At 39.0% G+C, this 16479-nt stretch overlaps 2 pseudogenes; both read left to right on the forward strand.

The window, feature by feature from the left end:
* Nucleotides 1-627: 627 nt before the first annotated feature.
* LOC127198161 (ATP synthase subunit alpha, mitochondrial-like) lies at nt 628-2558 on the forward strand (annotated as a pseudogene).
* A 13213-nt stretch (nt 2559-15771) lies between these two features.
* Nucleotides 15772-15870, forward strand: LOC127207472 (uncharacterized; annotated as a pseudogene).
* The last annotated feature ends 609 nt before the right edge of the window (nt 15871-16479 follow it).

Raw genomic sequence — 16479 nt, forward strand, 5'->3', positions numbered from 1 at the left:
TAGAACAAAATGGCAGATTGAGAAAAGATATTCACCAATTCTACATCTGACAAAGGGATAATATGCAAAATATATAAAGAAATCACAAAATTAAACAACAACAAATAAGATATCCAATTAAATATGGGGAACAGGGCTAAATGGAGAAGTCTCAACAAAGGAATCTCTAATGACTGAGAAGCAGTTAAGGAAATGTTCACCATCCTTAGTCATCAGGGAAATGCAAATCAAAACAACTCTTGATATTCGCTTATACCTATCAGTATGGCTAAGATCAAAAACTCACATGACAGAACATGCTGGAGAGAATGGGAAGAAATGATAACACTCCTCCATTGCTGGTAAGGGTGCAAACATGTATAACCACTTTGGAAATCAGTCTGGTGCTTTCTCAGAAAACCCATAATAGCTCTACTTCAAGACTCAGCTATATCACTCCTTGGTATATACCCAAAAGATGCTCTACCATACAACAAGGACACTTGCTCAGCTATGTTCATAACAGCTTTATTCATAATATCTAGAATCTGGAAACAACCTAGATGTCCCTCAACTGAAGAATGGGTAAAGAAACTGTGGTACGTCTACACAATGGAACACTACTAGGCTATTAAAAATGAGAAAATCATGAAATTTTCAGGCAAATACTTGGAACTAGAGAAGAACCTCCTGAATGAGGTAATCCAGACACAGAAAGACACACATTTATTCACTTATAAGCATATTTTAGCTATAAAGTACAGAATAAACATACTATTATTCAAAGACCCAAAGAAGATGCCTGGCCCAACCTGTGGCCCAACCCATGGGAGAGAGTCAACCCCTGACACTATTAATGACACTGCTATTCTTGCAGACAGGAGCCTAATATAGGTGTCCTCAAGGAGGGTACAACCCAACAGTGGATCCAAATTGATGTGGAGACTCTCAGCCAAACCCTGAACAAAGAGAAATGAGTCTTGTAAAAACAAATGGGTGGAGGGATGGATAGAAGGGCCTGGAAGTGACAGGAGTTCTACAAAAAGACCAACAGAGCCAACTAGCTTGGGCCCAGAGGGAGACTGTGGAGCTTGTGGAGACTGAAGCACCAACCAAGGACCATGCATAGATTGCACCTAGGCTCCGTACATAGATTTAGCAATTAGACACCTTCATGTCTTTCCCTTAGTAAGGGGAGCACATGCTATCTTTGACATGGACTCTGTTACTTGCTTTTGATCACTCCCCCACAATGGGTCTTCCTCTCCAGGCCACAGGGAAAGAAGATATGCTCGATGCTGGTGCCACTTGATGAGCTGGGATGGGTAGAAGGAGGCTCCACTTTTCCAAGGAATGAGAGAGCAGGAATAGGGAACAGGAAGGGAGGGTGGGACAGGGAGTAGAGGAGGGAGGGGGCTATGATCAGGATGTTAAGTGAATAAATAATAAATAAATAATTTTAAATTAAGTCAAAGGACTGGAGAGATGAAGGTTCAGTACTTACAAGCACTTTCTCCTTTTCCAGATAATCCCAGTTCAGTTCCCAGCATCCACATTACACAGTCTACAACCTCTTGTAACTCCAGCTCCAGGTGATTCTATGCCCTCTTCTGACCTTCATCAGCACTCAAATCATGTGCTCATACTCATACAGAGATAAGTACATGTAAAACATAATTTAAAAATAAAGATAAATATTTTAAAAGATCAAGTCAAATAAGTATTAGATTATCTTAAACCACTCATTATCAATAATATAATAACATGTACTTGACTAAAAATATTTTCAGCTCAAGCTATTTATATCTGAGCCTAAGATGTGTTACATAGCTTTGCCTGTCTGCTGACCAGTAGTGCACACTTACATCTGGAATAGCTCTTTGTGTTTCAGACTAAGAGAGAAGCTTCATTTTGTGCCAGTCATCCAGAGCCTGCAATACTCAACTACAGAAGACTGGCACTGCTGGAGAGAACAGCCAAGATAAACTGTTCTTTAGTGGTAGCTCTTTGACTGTCTTACCAGTCATAAAAACACAGGCTGGTGATGTGTTTGCTTACTGCATTCCAGTGAATGTTATTTCTGTCACTGACAGACAAATCTTGGGGACAGGATTGTTCTAGAAAGGCATGCCCCTTGCCATTAACATGGGTTTGTCTGTGTTGCATGTCAGGACTGCTGTTCAGACCAGGACCATGAAGCAGATGGCAGATACTATGAACCTGGAGTTTACTCAGTATCAGGAGGTCGCTGCTTTTGCCCAGTTTGCTTCTGATCTTGATGCTGCCACTCAGCAGCTCTTAAGTAGTCGTATATGTCTGAAGGATCTTGTTAAAACAAGGACAGCACTCTCCAGGGCTATTGAAGAGCAGGTGACTATTTTCTCTGCAGTGTGAGAGATTATCTTGATAAAGTGGAGCCTAGCAAGATCACAAAATTTGAGAATGCTTTCTTGCCTCATGTTATCAGCCAGCACCAGTGCCTCTTGGGCAATACCAGGGCTGATGGGAAATTCTCAGAACAATCTGATGTAAGGTTAAAAGAGATTTTAGCAAATTTCTTGCTTGGGTTTGAAGCATAAGGCCCTATGGGTACATGTTAGACACTGCTTTCGGTTTTGTCATTTACTCTGGTAAAAATCAGCTCCATTTGTAAAGGATTACTCTTGTGCTCCTGATGTACAGAAATCACAAAAGTAAAAGTACCATATTGTGTGCTAGTTTGTACGGGGTCAGGCTCTGGTGTATATTGTGGCTTATATGTGGAGGTCAGAGGGCAGCCTGTGGGAATCAGTGCTCTTCTTCCACTGTATGGGTACTGGGAATAAAATTCAGGTTGCCAGGCTTGATGGCAAGAACCTTCACCTGCAAAGCCTGTGTGCCAGGGCTAGTATTGTTACTTAAAGCATGATTCATGTTGAGTTCATAAATTTGCTTTTGTAAGGCAGGGCTTACCACATGTTCCCATCAGCTGTGGCTGGCCCCAGAACTCACTTGAGGAGCCTAGGCTGTTCTTGTGGCAGCCTATCTGCCACAGCTGTCAAATTGCTCTCTTAATGCTTTCTACTTAACTATTGGTACAATCAGCATGGGTAGGTAATTCAGGGCTGACTCCTGCGAGATTCTAAAGTACTTTGTGATGGATTAAAAAGAGAAATATGCTCTGAGGAAAAAAAGAAAGGTCAATTTTTCTTCACTTTTCTATGTAATAAATATTATCAGACTGAATCAAATATTATTTAATGTAAAACTTAACTGTTGAATTAGTACAAAATCCCCAAAATAGAAATTAATTCTCTTATCCATATACAGAAGACAGGAAGATAGATACATAAATTGATACAACTATAGGTAGAAACAGAAAGAAAATTTGGGCAATATCACATATACACTCATAGAGAGATTTAGAAGAAAAATGAATTTCTGATCTATTCTGAGGCTGAAAATCCATAATAATTTATTTAGAGATTGTTACTGTTCATTCAATGTACTTGCTTCCAGTGCTGTGAGATTATGGCAGAGAAAATTTTATTATTATCTCTGAGTAATCAATCAATATTATCTACTTGGACATAAAAGTGTTTTATTGTTAGTAACAAAATTAAAAATGACTGTGTGACATAAGGACTACAGAGGTCATTTGTGCATTTATTATGTGGTTTTTTTATGCAGAACAATTTCAAAGCTCCATGTTCTGATATATGGTTAAGATTTCACCAAAAATATTTGCATATTTATGATTTGCTAGCTTGATAGCTAAATTTTTAAATTATTTTTAAATTATTCTTTGAGGAAAACCTAACTTTATTTCATTATTATTGCACCTCAAAACAACAATAACCTAAGTTCAATGAATCCAATTTTTTAAATGGAATAAGTTAGGACCTCACTGTAAAGAGAGTACTTTTAAGATACTTTGAAAGTGCAATTATAGGTTGTTTAGGATGAATAAGTTACACAAGTTAATTGTTAATCAAGTCATGGCCATATGAATTGCTAGTCTACTTTTATCACAAGAATATACATATTGGGTGCAGCAGATAGATATAATTCTATAGAAAGATAAGGTAGAATAGTTAGATAAGGTCTTCAGAAACCTCAGAGACATACAGAATATGGCATTAAAAAATGTTTTTAATCTATGAGTATATTCAGGGAGAGGAGGTCCCCCACAGTCACAGTTATAAGGAGGGGAGTAGGGGAAAAGCAGGAGGGAGGGATGAATGGGAGGATAAAAAGGATGGGATAACTATTGAGATGTAATACGATGAATTAATTTTTAAAAAAGGAAAAAACAAATAAAATACATGGAAGAAAAAGTTTTTGTTATTTTAAAGATTGACTGACAATGAGACAAGTTAACTCCTGGCAACACCCAGCCCACCTCAAAGAGGATGATGAGCATCAAAGAACCTCTTTATGGAGATGGCTTCAAATGTGCAAGCAAGCCACTGGGCAAACTGTCTTCATTTTTTGCCACAGACAGAATTCTGCCTAAAAAAGGGCAAGCTTGGATGCAGGCAAAGTCAATGGTCATACTCTGCCAAGACAGGGTAAGCAAGTCCTCAATAGTTTCTGTCTCACAAATATGTCTGTCAGATATATAGGGCCAGAAGGCTGAAAATGATGCTCCAATGTAATAGAGAGTTTTGGGTGCCTATACAGGTGACAATCTGTCTCTCTCATCTTCTCACTTGAAAAGCTACTAACCTGCACACCAGGCATACTCAGGTAATCAAGTCCCTGATGGAGTTGAAGACCAAGTAGCTTAGTTTCACAAGGAAGCTTAGTTGTCTAGCAGTTAAGATGATTTTAGGTATAGATAGAGGTATTAAGTTGATAAGGGCAAGATGTGATGGAGATTGATCTACATTCAGAATTTTAGATGCACCAAGATATGAAAGATGTTTTCTTTTTTTCTAATTTTTTCTTAATTTATTCTTGTTACATCTCAATGGTTATCCCATCCCTGTATCCTCCCATTCTTCCCTCCCCCCCATTTTCCCCTTATTCCCCTCCCTTATGACTGTTCCTGGGGGGAATTTCCTCCCCCTGTATATGCTCATAGGGTTTCGAGTCTCTTCTTGGTAACCTGCTAACCTTCCTCTGAGTGCCACCAGGTCTCCCCCTCCAGGGGACATGGTCAAACATGAGGCACCAGAGTTTGTGTGAAACCCCACTCTCCACTCAACTGTGGAGAATGTTCTTCCCATTGGCTAGATCTGGGTAGGGGTTTAAGTTTAACACCTGTATTGTTTTTGACTGGTGCCTCAGTTTGATCGGGACCCCTGAACCCAAATCTACCTATCATAATGTTCTACTTGTAGGTTTCTAGGACCCTCTGGATCCTTCTACTTTGCTATTCTCCCATGCTTCCCTCATCTAGACTCCCAGTAGGATGTCCTCCCCTCTGTCCCAGTTTCCTGTTAAGTGAAGGCTTTCATGGGACATGCCCCTTTGGCTAGTATGCAGATATAAGTGAGTATATACCATTTGAGTGCTTCTGGGTTAATTCACTCATTATGATCATTTCTAGCTCCATCCATTTGTCCACAAATTTCGGGAATTCCTTGTTTTTAATAGCTGAGTAGTATTCCATAGTGTATATGTACCACAGTTTCTTTATCCATTCTTCTACTGAGGGACACTTAGGCTGTTTCCATGTTCTGGCTATTATGAATAAGGCTGCTATGAACATGGTTGAGCAAATTTTCTTGTTGTGTGCTGGAGCATCTTCTGGGTATATTCCAAGGAGTGGAATAGCTGGGTCTTGAGGAAGCCCTATTCTCAGCTTTATGAGATAGCGCCAGATAGATTTCCAAAGTGGCTGTACTAGTTTGCATTCCCACCAGCAATGAAGGAGTGTTCCTCTCTCCCCACATCCTTGCCAGCATGTGGTGTCGCTTGAATTTTTGATCTTAGCCATTCTGATGGGTGTAAGATGGAATCTCAGAGTTGTTTTGATTTGCATTTCCCTGATGACTAAGGAGGTTGAGCATTTCTTTAAGTGTTTCTCAGCCATTTGATATTCCTCTGATGAGAATTCTCTGTTTAGTTCCAAGCCCCATTTCTCAATTGGGTTATTTGGTTTGGTGATGTTTAATTTCTTGAGTTCTTTATATATTTTGGATATTAGACCTTTATCGGATGTAGAGTTGGTGAAGATCTTTTCCCAGTCTGTAGGCTGTCGCTTTTTCTCTTGACAGTGTCTCCTGCCTTACAGAAGCTCCTCAGCATCATGAGGTCCCATAGATTAATGGTTGACATTAAGGCCTGGGCCGTTGGTGTTCTGTTCAGGAAGTTGTCTCCTGTGCCAATATGTTCCAGGCTCTTCCTCACTTTTTCTTCTAACTGACTTAGTGTTTCTGGTTTTATGTTGAGGTCTTTAATCCACTTGGATTTGAGTTTTGTACATGGTGACAAATATGGGTCCAGTTGCATTTTTTTACACATAGACATCCAGTTAGACCACCACCATATGTTGACGATGCTATCCTTTTTCCATTGAATGGATTTGGCTTCTTTGTCAAAAATCAAGTGACCATATGTGTGTGGATTCATATCTGGGTCTTCGATTCGATTCCACTGATCAACCAGCCTGTTGCTGTGCCAGTACCATGCTGTTTTAATTACTATTGCTTTATAGTACAGTTTGAGATCAGGTATGGAGATTCCTCCGGAGCACCTTTTATTGTACAAGATTGTTTTAGCTATTCTGGGTTTTTTGTTTTTCCATATGAAGCTCAGAATTGAATTTTCAATGTCTTTAAAAATTGTGTAGGTATTTTGATAGGGATTGCATTGAATCTGTAGATTGCTTTTGGTAGGATGGCCATTTTTACTATGTTAATTCTCCCAATCCATGAGCAAGGAAGATCATTCCATTTTCTCAGATCATCTTCAATCTCTTTCTTCAGAGTTTTGAAATTTTTTTCAAACAAGTCCTTCACTTGCTTAGTTAGAGTAACTCCTAAATATTTTATATTGCTTGTGGCTAATGTGAAGGATGTGGTTTTCCTAATTTCTTCCTCTGCAAGCTTGTCATTTGTGTATAGGAAGGCTACAGACTTTTTTGAGTTAATTTTGTATCCAGCCAATTTGCTGAAGGTGTTTTTCAGCTGGAGAAGTTCTCTGGTGAAATTTTGAGGATCACTTATGTACACTATCATATCATCTGCAAATAGGGATAATTTGACTTCCTCCTTTCCCATTTGGATACCCTTGTTCTCCTTTTGTTGTCTTATTGCTCTGGCTAGAACTTCAAGCACTATATTGAAGAGATATAGAGAGAGTGGGCAGCCTTGCCTTGTTCCCGATTTTAGAGGAATTTCCTTGAGCATTTCACCATTTACTTTGATTTTGGCTATTGGCTTGCTGTATATAGCCTTTATTATGTTGAGGAAAGTGCCTTGTATCCCCGATCTCTCTAAAACTTTAATCATGAATGGCTGTTGAATTTTATCAAATGCTTTCTCTGCATCTAAAGAGACAATCATGTGGTTTTTAATTTTCAGTTTATTTATATGGTGGATTGCATTGACGGATTTCCATATATTAAACCATCCCTGCATGCCTGGAATGAAGCCTACCTAGTCATGATGAATGATATCTTTGATGTGTTCCTGTATTCGTTTTGCAAGTATTTTATTTAGTATTTTTGCATCGATGTTCATAGGAGAAATCAGTCTGAAATTCTCTTTCTTTGTTGAGTCTTTGTGAGGTTTAGGTATCAATGTGACTATGGCCTCATAAAATGAATTTGGTAATATTCCATCCATTTCTATCTTTTGAAGTAGCTTGAAGAGTATCAGTATTAGCTCGCCATTGAAGGTCTGGTAGAATTCTACACTGAAACCATCTGGCCCTGGGCTCCTTTTGGTTGGGAGAATATCAATGATTGCTTTTATTTCTTTAGGGGAAATGGGACTATTTAGCTTGTTTATCTGTTCTTCACTCAACTTTGGCAAGTGAACTTGATCAAGAAAATCGTCCATTTCCCTTAGATTTTCAAATTTTGTGGCATATATGCCTTCAAAGTAGGATCTTATGATTCTTTGTATTTCTTCAGTGTCTGTTGTTACACCTCCCTTTTCATTTCTGATTTTGTTGATTTCAATACTGTCTCTCTACCTTTTAGTTAGTTTTGCTAACGATCTGTCTATCTTGTTGATTTTCACAAAGAACCAGCTCTTCGTATTGTTGATTCTTTGGACTGTTTTCTTAGTTTCTAATTTGTTAATTTCGGCCCTGAGTTTGATTATTTCCAGACATCTACTCCTTTTTGGTGTTTCTGTTTCTTTTTTTTTCTACAGCTTCCAGTTTTGTCATTAAAATGCTTATGTGTGATGTTTCCAATTTCTTTTTAAAGGCACTTAGTGCTATGAATTTTCCTCTTAGTACTGCTTTCAATGTATCCCACAAATTTGGGTATGTTGTTTCTTCATTTTCATTGAATTTCAGAAACTCCTTGATTTCTTTCTTTATTTCTTCCCTGACCCAGGTGTCATTTAGCAGAGAGTTGTTTAGTTTCTATGTACGTGTTGTTCCATTTCTGTTGTTGTTGAATTGCAGCCTAAGAGCATGGTGATCTGATAGGATACAAGGTATTATTTCAATCCTCTTGAATCTGTTGAGGCTTGCTTTGTGACCTACGATGTGATCAATTTTGGAGAAGGTTCCATGGGGTGCAGAGAAGAAGGTGTATTCTTTCTTGTTTGGGTGAAAGGTTCTATAGATATCTGTTAGATCCATTTGACCCATGGCATTGGTTAATGATGTTATTTCTCGGTTTGGTTTCTGTTTCAATGACTTATCCTTCAGTGAGAGTGGGGTGTTGAAGTCCCCCACTATTATTGTGTGGGAATCGATGTGTGGTTTAAGCTTTTTAAGGAGATCTTTTACAAATGTGGCTGCCCTTGTATTGGGAGCATAGATGTTCAGAATTGTGATGTCATCTTGGTTGACTTTACCTTGGATGAGTATGAAGTGTCCTTCCTCATCCCTTTTGATTAATTTTGGTTGGAAATCTATTTTGTTCGATACTAAAATGGCTATGCCTGTTTGCTTCTTGTGACCATTTGCTTGGAATATTTTTTCCAACCTTTTACCCTGAGGCAATGCCTATCGTTATGGGTGAGATGTGTTTCTTGAATGCAGAAGAATGTTGGGTCTTGTTTATGCACCCATTCAGTTAGTCTGTGTCTTTTTATTGGAGAATTGAGACCATTGATGTTGAGAGATATTAATGACCAGTGACTGTTAAGAGTCTTAATTTTGATGTTGTTTCCAGTCGAGCGTTTGTGTAGTTGTGTTTTTGCCATGGGATAGTTATCTATTTCCTGAGTAGTTTTGGTCGTTGCTTGACCGTTTGGGATGGAGTTTTTTTTTTTTTTTTTTTTTTTTTTTTTTTTTTTTCCTAGTACCTTCTGTAAAGCTGGATTTGTGGCTAGGTACTGTTTGAATATGTTTTTGTCATGGAATATTTTGTTTTCTCCATCAATGGTTATTGATAGTTTTGTTGGGTAAAGTAGTCTGGCCTGGCATCTGTGGTCTCTTAGGGTTTGCAGGATCTCTGTCCAGGCCCTTCTGGCTTTTATGGTCTCTGCTGAGAAGTCGGGTGTAATTCTGATAGGTTTGCCATTAAATGTTATTTGGCCCTTTTCCCTTGCAGCTTTTAATATTTTTTCTTTGTTCTGTATTTTTGTGTTTTGATTATTATGTGATGGGCAGTTTTTCTTTTCTGGTCAATTCTATTTGGTGTTCTGTAGGCCTCTTGTATGTTTATAGGCATCTCTTTCTTTAGATTGGGGAAATTTTCTTCTATGATTTTGAGAATAGTTTCTGGGCCTTGGAGTCTGATATCTTCTCTTTCTTCAATGCCTATTATCCTCAGATTTCTTCTTTTCATGGTGTCCTTAATTTCTTGGATGTTTTGTGTCAGGAGTTTTCCAGATTTGACATTTTCTGTAATGGTTGCTTCAAGATCTGTGATTGTATCTTCTAGACCTGAGATTTGTTCTTCCATCTCTTGGATTATGTTAGAATAGCTCACCTCTGTGTTGCTTGCCTTCACCTCTGAAGTCTCACGTTCTCGTTTTTCTTCTGTTTGTGTGTTTATCACTGAATCCATTTTCATTTTCAGGTCTTGAACTGATTTTTTTATTTCTTTCATCTGATTGTTTGTATATTCCTGAGTTTCTTCCATTGCCTCTTTATAGGTCTTCAGAGCTTGAACCGTTTTATTTATTTTTTTCATCTGGTTGTTTGCATTTTCCTGAAATGTTTCCAGTTCCACTCTATGTGCTTCTTTTATGTCTCTGACCTGTTTGGCTGCGTCTTCCTACATTTGATTATGAATTTTATTTGTTTCCTCCATTATCATCCTCATTACTAAGGATTTGACGACATTTTCTTGTATTTCTGTTGTGTTTGAGTTCTCTGGGTTGTTTTCTTTGGGATAGCTGGAAACTGGAGACGCCATGTTGTTTTGGGGTTTTTTGCCTATGCTTTTACGCTGTCCTTTAGGCATCTTGCCATCTCTGTTTTTGTAGGGTAGCTTCCAGAGTTGGGTGGAGGGAGTCTGATGATAGATTCACTTGTTTTCTAATGATTTCCCTAGGCTGGAAGCTCTAATGCTTCACTGGTGTGGATGGTAGGAGGTTAGCCCTGTCATTTTGGTCCCTCACAGCCAGTGATCCTCAGCTCGCCTGTGCTGTGGATCCTGCAATCATTCTGGGTCTCTGAAGGAGCATTGGGTCAGGCCAAGGTATCCACAGCCTTCTGGGTCCCCTACCAAGTCCATCCAGGAACATTGGGCCTGAACCACAGGCCGAACTCAGCTAGATCCTTAGGGCCTGAACTGTCTGCCGAGCTCAGCTAGGGATTCTGGGCCCAAAATGCACACAGGGTCCAGCCAGAATTTTTGGGCTGTGCTTGCGCACCAAGCTCAGCTAGGGGCTTTTGGCCCAAAGTGCGTGCTGTGGTCAGTTATTGACTCAGGGCCTGAACTGTCTGCCAAGCTCAGCCAGGAATTCTGGATTCAAACTGCACACTGTGTCCAACCAGAGTCTTAGAGCTGGGACTGTACCTAAAGCTCAGCTAGAGTCCCTGGGCCCAATCTGTCTGCCAAGCACAGTTAGGGACTCTGGCCCCAAACTGCATGCCAAGCTCCACCCGAGTTTCCAGGGAGGAATTGTGCACCATGCTCAGCCAGGGACTCTGGACCCACACTGAGTGCTGAATTCAGCCTGGGACTCTGGGCCTAAATTGCGTGAATAGTCCAGCCAGAGTCTTAGGGCCACTGAGCCTGTGCGCAAAGCTCAGCTAGAGTCTCTAGGCCCAATCTGCCCAGCAAGTCCAGCTAGGAACTCTGGGATGAATCTGCGTGCTGACCTCAGCCTGCATCAGCACCCCAGAACTGCCCGCTGAGCTGAGCTAGCGCTTCAAGTGGAACTGAGCGCTCCACCCAGGCTGCTTCACAGCAGGGGAGCTGTGGCTGGTCTGAGCTAGTGCCTCAGGCAGAATTGCTTGCTGAGCTGAGCCAGCGTCTTTACGGCACTGCACACTGAGCTGAACTTGGGACTCTGGGGCTGAAATGTCTGCCGAGTCCAGTTTGGGTCTCATGGCACTGTGTGACCCAAATCCTGCCCAGAGTCCCCTCTCCTGTAGCAACTCCCACTGGCCACCACACCAATCGCTTCCACCGGAAGGCTCTGAACTGGAAACCTCAGCCACCGCTGCTGCTGACGGTGGTGCCACTGCTGACGCTGCTGCTGCTGTTGCCTCTGCCACTGCTGCTCTGATCCGAGAAAATCCGCCCTCCTCCCATGTGCAGGGGCACACAGGTCCTCTGCACCCTGGTCCCTCCGAACCGTGGAGCACTCCTGCTGCCGTGGTGTGGGGACCTCGGTGTTCCTGGCTCAGAAATCTGTGCAATTCTCTGAGTTGTTCACTGGAGCTTCCAAACACAGTCCACACTGCTCGCCACCATCTTGGATCTCTTGAAAGATGTTTTCTTAAAGGCTATCAAATACAAATAGCCAAGACACTAAGAATGTAACATGAATATAATTCCTGATTGTGCCATGGTTCTTCTTGCTATAGGTAGTTTATACTATATAAGTGTAATAATATAAATGTATATGTTAAAAAAGAAGTAAATAATTTTTAAATTGTTGCTTACAGAGAGAGAGAGAGAGAGAGAGAGAGAGAGAGAGAGAGAGAGAGAGAGAAAGAGAGAGAGAGAGAGAGAAGTCATAGCAAGAACTCAAAATAGGAACCTAGAGGCAGGAACTGAAGCACAGACCATACAGGAAAACTGCTTACTGCTTTCTCTCCCTTATTTGCTCAACCTGCTTTTATACACAGCTCAGGACCACCTACCCAGGGGTGATGTTCAACATAGTGAGCTGGGCCTGCTCACATCAGCTATTAATCAAGAAAATTTCCCACAAACTTGCCTACAGGCCAATCTGATTTAAGTTTTATCTGTTGAGGCTTTCTCTTCCCAGGTGACCCCAGCTTGTGTTGATTTGGCAAAAACAATTAAAGAAACAAACAGAAAGACAGTGGGGTAGATAAACAGGTCAAGCACTTAAAAATAAGCCTGACTCCCTAACGCCAATCTAAGGACTCACATTGTAGAAGGAGAGAACCGAGTCCCATAAATTGACCTCAGTCCTACAGTTGAGCCTAGGGTGTGTGTTTGAATGATGTAACAAGAACATTTTAATGTTTCTATCCAAAAATTTACCAGTATAAACAGAATGTGCAATGTTCGAACACTTGGAAAGTTTCTTAGGACCTGTTGCCATCAGTGCTTTACAACTTGAAATACAACAAATACTGAACTGTTTTCTGTTACTGGGAATTATATTAGAATTTAAACATGAATGAGGAATAGGTATGCTCATAAACAAATTGGTGAAGACTAGTAGAAACACATTTCCACATGTCTCAGGAATTAGGTGTTCATTTCTGGATGCATTTTTGTGTCTGTACTATTCAACGACCCAGACCATAAAGCATTTGCTGTCTGCTTGGTTTAAAATCCATACATATTATTTACAAGAAGGATCTCAGAAATCTTTCTAAGTACTACCTCACTGCTCCAGCATTCAACCTCACAATTTGCTTCTCTTAGATTAATCTTGCTGTATTTAACAACAGTGTGGGCCAAGGGAAGGATACAAAGAGAAAACGCTGAACCTTCACCACAAACAGAAAACTGTCCACATGCATGCTCCTTCTACCCTAACCTCCAGCAGTGTGCTTTTCTCCCTTCGTTCTGTAATGAAGGACTTGAAAATACATGCTAGACCTAGGACAGGAAAAACAAGGTGCATTAGCTTTTTTTTTTTCTGTATTGTTTATAATTTTATATGTGTATACAATTGCTACTACAACTCTCCCATATCCCTAATGTGGCTCCTGTCCAAACTTCATGTATTTCTTTTTTTTATAACTCACTAAGTCAGAAAGGAGCCCTTCATGACTTATTTAACTTTAAACCAAACAAGAATGCAAGTAGGAAAATGTCAAACATAAAAACGGCCAAGATTCTGTTTCTGCTCATTGATTTCCTTAAACTACTTATAATAGATCTATTAGCTTGATTGATGGGAAGGAACACTGTGATAACTGATGCATCAAAATTTCCCTGGATGTTCTCATCACAGAAAAGGCTAAGAAGAACTAAAGATGGTAATAGTTCTTTTATTATTATTAATACTGAAAATATCAAAAACAGCTTTGAATTTTACATGACATAGCAAATCTAAAACATGAATTTTAAGTCAGACAAATTCTTAAGGGATTTAGAAAACTCAGAGGTTTTCTTTTTTTTTCACAGGCAAAGGAGTTAATATGTCTTCAGGAAATCGTTACAATTTGAGTATGAAGTGTCCCTTAGAGGTTCATAAGTTTAAATACTTGGACCCCAGCTGGTGGCACTATTTTAAGAATGATATAAAAGCTTTGTGATGTATAGGCAAGCTGGCAGAAGTGGACACACCTTGATAGATCAATAGCTCTCTCTGGGGTTTGTTTTGCCTTACAAATTACAATTCACAAAAAAAAAAAAAAAAAAAAAAAAAAAAAAAAAAAAAAAGAAGCCAGGGCAGAGGCTCAAGGTAGGAACCTGGAAAGATAAACTGAAGAAGAAACCATGAAGGAATGCCACTTACCGGATTGTGCCTCGTGGTTTGCTCAGACAGCTTTCTTATACAACCCAGGACCACCTTCTTAGGGGAAGTACCACCTGCAATATGCAGACCCTCCCATGTCAATTTTAATTAAGAAAATTTCCAGAGACATGCCCATGGGCCAGTCTGAAAGAAGCAATTTCTCACCTGAGCCTCCCTCTGACCAGATAACTCTACTTTATGCAAAATTAATAATAAAAGTCAACTGGCACAACATCCCCATCTAAAAGAAAAGGATGCAGACTTTTAAATTATATTGAAAATGAATTCAGGAGTTATAAAGCTTAACCTAAAAGGTCCATTGATTTCAGTTGAAAACCATCCTGAAACAGGCAACAAATGCAATGCTAAAGGCACTGTACCATTTTCCACACGTGTTTTCCATTTAGATGATTGCAAAACATCAGATGTAAATGTCAAAATGTTTCCCACTGAAACTGTGATGTCTGTTCTTTGACAATGTAATCAGGGATATCTATACAGCATGTTAGTGACAAGCTAGTCCTGTAAACATCTTTCTGTAACAGCTAAAAATTTCAGTAACCAGCTGAGCAACTCAATATTTGCCAGGTAGCAATTTCTTCCCCTGTGCAGTGAGAGATGCAATGTGGGAGCTGATGTGGAGAGGGGTCAGGAGTTCACAGCATCACACGCACTACTGCTTCCTGTACTCGGATGGTTTCTCATAGAAGTGATGGAAGCATCTTATCACCTGCTGCGGTTACCAGCAGCGTGAAAACATTAAGATGTTTAAGCATTTCTTAAGAGAAAAGTCAATCACAGCCTTTCTTTAAATAATTTCTCCACCTCTGAATTTATCTTTGTGTATCTATTGACAGTACAGTGTGTCAATGTTGCCAGGTTATTTCATATAAAACAGTGCACAAAATGTGTTCCATGCCTCCAAATGCCAGTGATTAAGCCCAGACAAAACTAACACTTATATGGTTTATAAGCATCCATCTGTGTATACAGTGTAATATTAGATGTTCTTAAGAACATTTGGAGAAAAAGGACACAAACATCAAAGATATGTTTTAAGTTGAAAAATTAAAGATAACATTCTTACCTTATCATTATCCACATCCATGTAAATTAATTAAACTTACCAGTCAATCAGAATTAGATATTGAAATAGTGGACTTATTGCAAGTGCTTTAGCTAATATTCTTCACAAGAGGTGCATGTACAGATCTGTAACAGTCACTAGTCTGAAGGCAAAAAGATGGAAACGGATATGTCATCAAAGTAGTACTCAAATGGGTATGACATCGAAACAGCAGCCAAATGAAACTAGAGTAGCTGAAACCATATAAAACACACACACACACACACACACACACACACACACACACACAAATTGTTACCTGGAGATTAAAGAAGACATTTGTGCTGGTATCCATCAAGAAAACAAAGCATTTGTGACAGATGGAAAAAATAAAAATAAAACCATTACAATGGGAGAAAGAGTTTGTAAGTCATATCCAGAGGACACAAAAATGTTTTCAACTCCACAGTAAACAAATATCAGTTTGTAAAAGATAAAAATATTTAGTAGACTTTTCTCCAAAAGAAAAAAAAAAGACACACAAATATCAGCACTCCAAATGATGCTTAAGGAAAGATACAGAGAAGACTTGCTTGCTCCTTGCACAAGGATGACATGTGAATTTATGAAGCATTCCATATTTTTGGACTTTTTGGTACAAATACCAATTCAAAGTTTAAAACAGAAGTTGTTATTATGGACATATGAATGAAAACCAACAAAAGTCATTTAACTTGAGTCATGAATATAATAAAGACAAAAAACAACATTTGTATAGCATTACTATATAGCCCAAAAATGTTACTTTGGTTATATGAGCAAAAGCGTTGAAAACAGATATTCAAATAAAATTGTCCACATGCAGTACTCATAATAACTACAAGATTGAAGCAACTAAATGTCTATCAAATAATGAATGGAATAAATAAAGCCATTATAAATGTATATGGTGAAACACTATGCTATCATGAAAAAGAATGAATTATAGATCCATGCTGCTACATAAATGACCCTTGAAGTGCTTATGAAAGAAACTAAACACAAAAACTGCCCATTCTATTAATACTTATAATCTCATGTTCTTGGATGACCCATATCTCTATTTAATGCATTTAGTTGAGTCACTTCTAAGAATAAATAAATAGATTAAAAATATAAGATGGGGATATATATATATATATATATATATATATATATATATATATATATATATATATATATATATATATACTTGTAATCTCAGCATACAAGAGG

The sequence above is a fragment of the Acomys russatus genome, chromosome 2 (assembly GCF_903995435.1).
Source record: "Acomys russatus chromosome 2, mAcoRus1.1, whole genome shotgun sequence".
Lineage (NCBI taxonomy): Eukaryota > Metazoa > Chordata > Mammalia > Rodentia > Muridae > Acomys > Acomys russatus.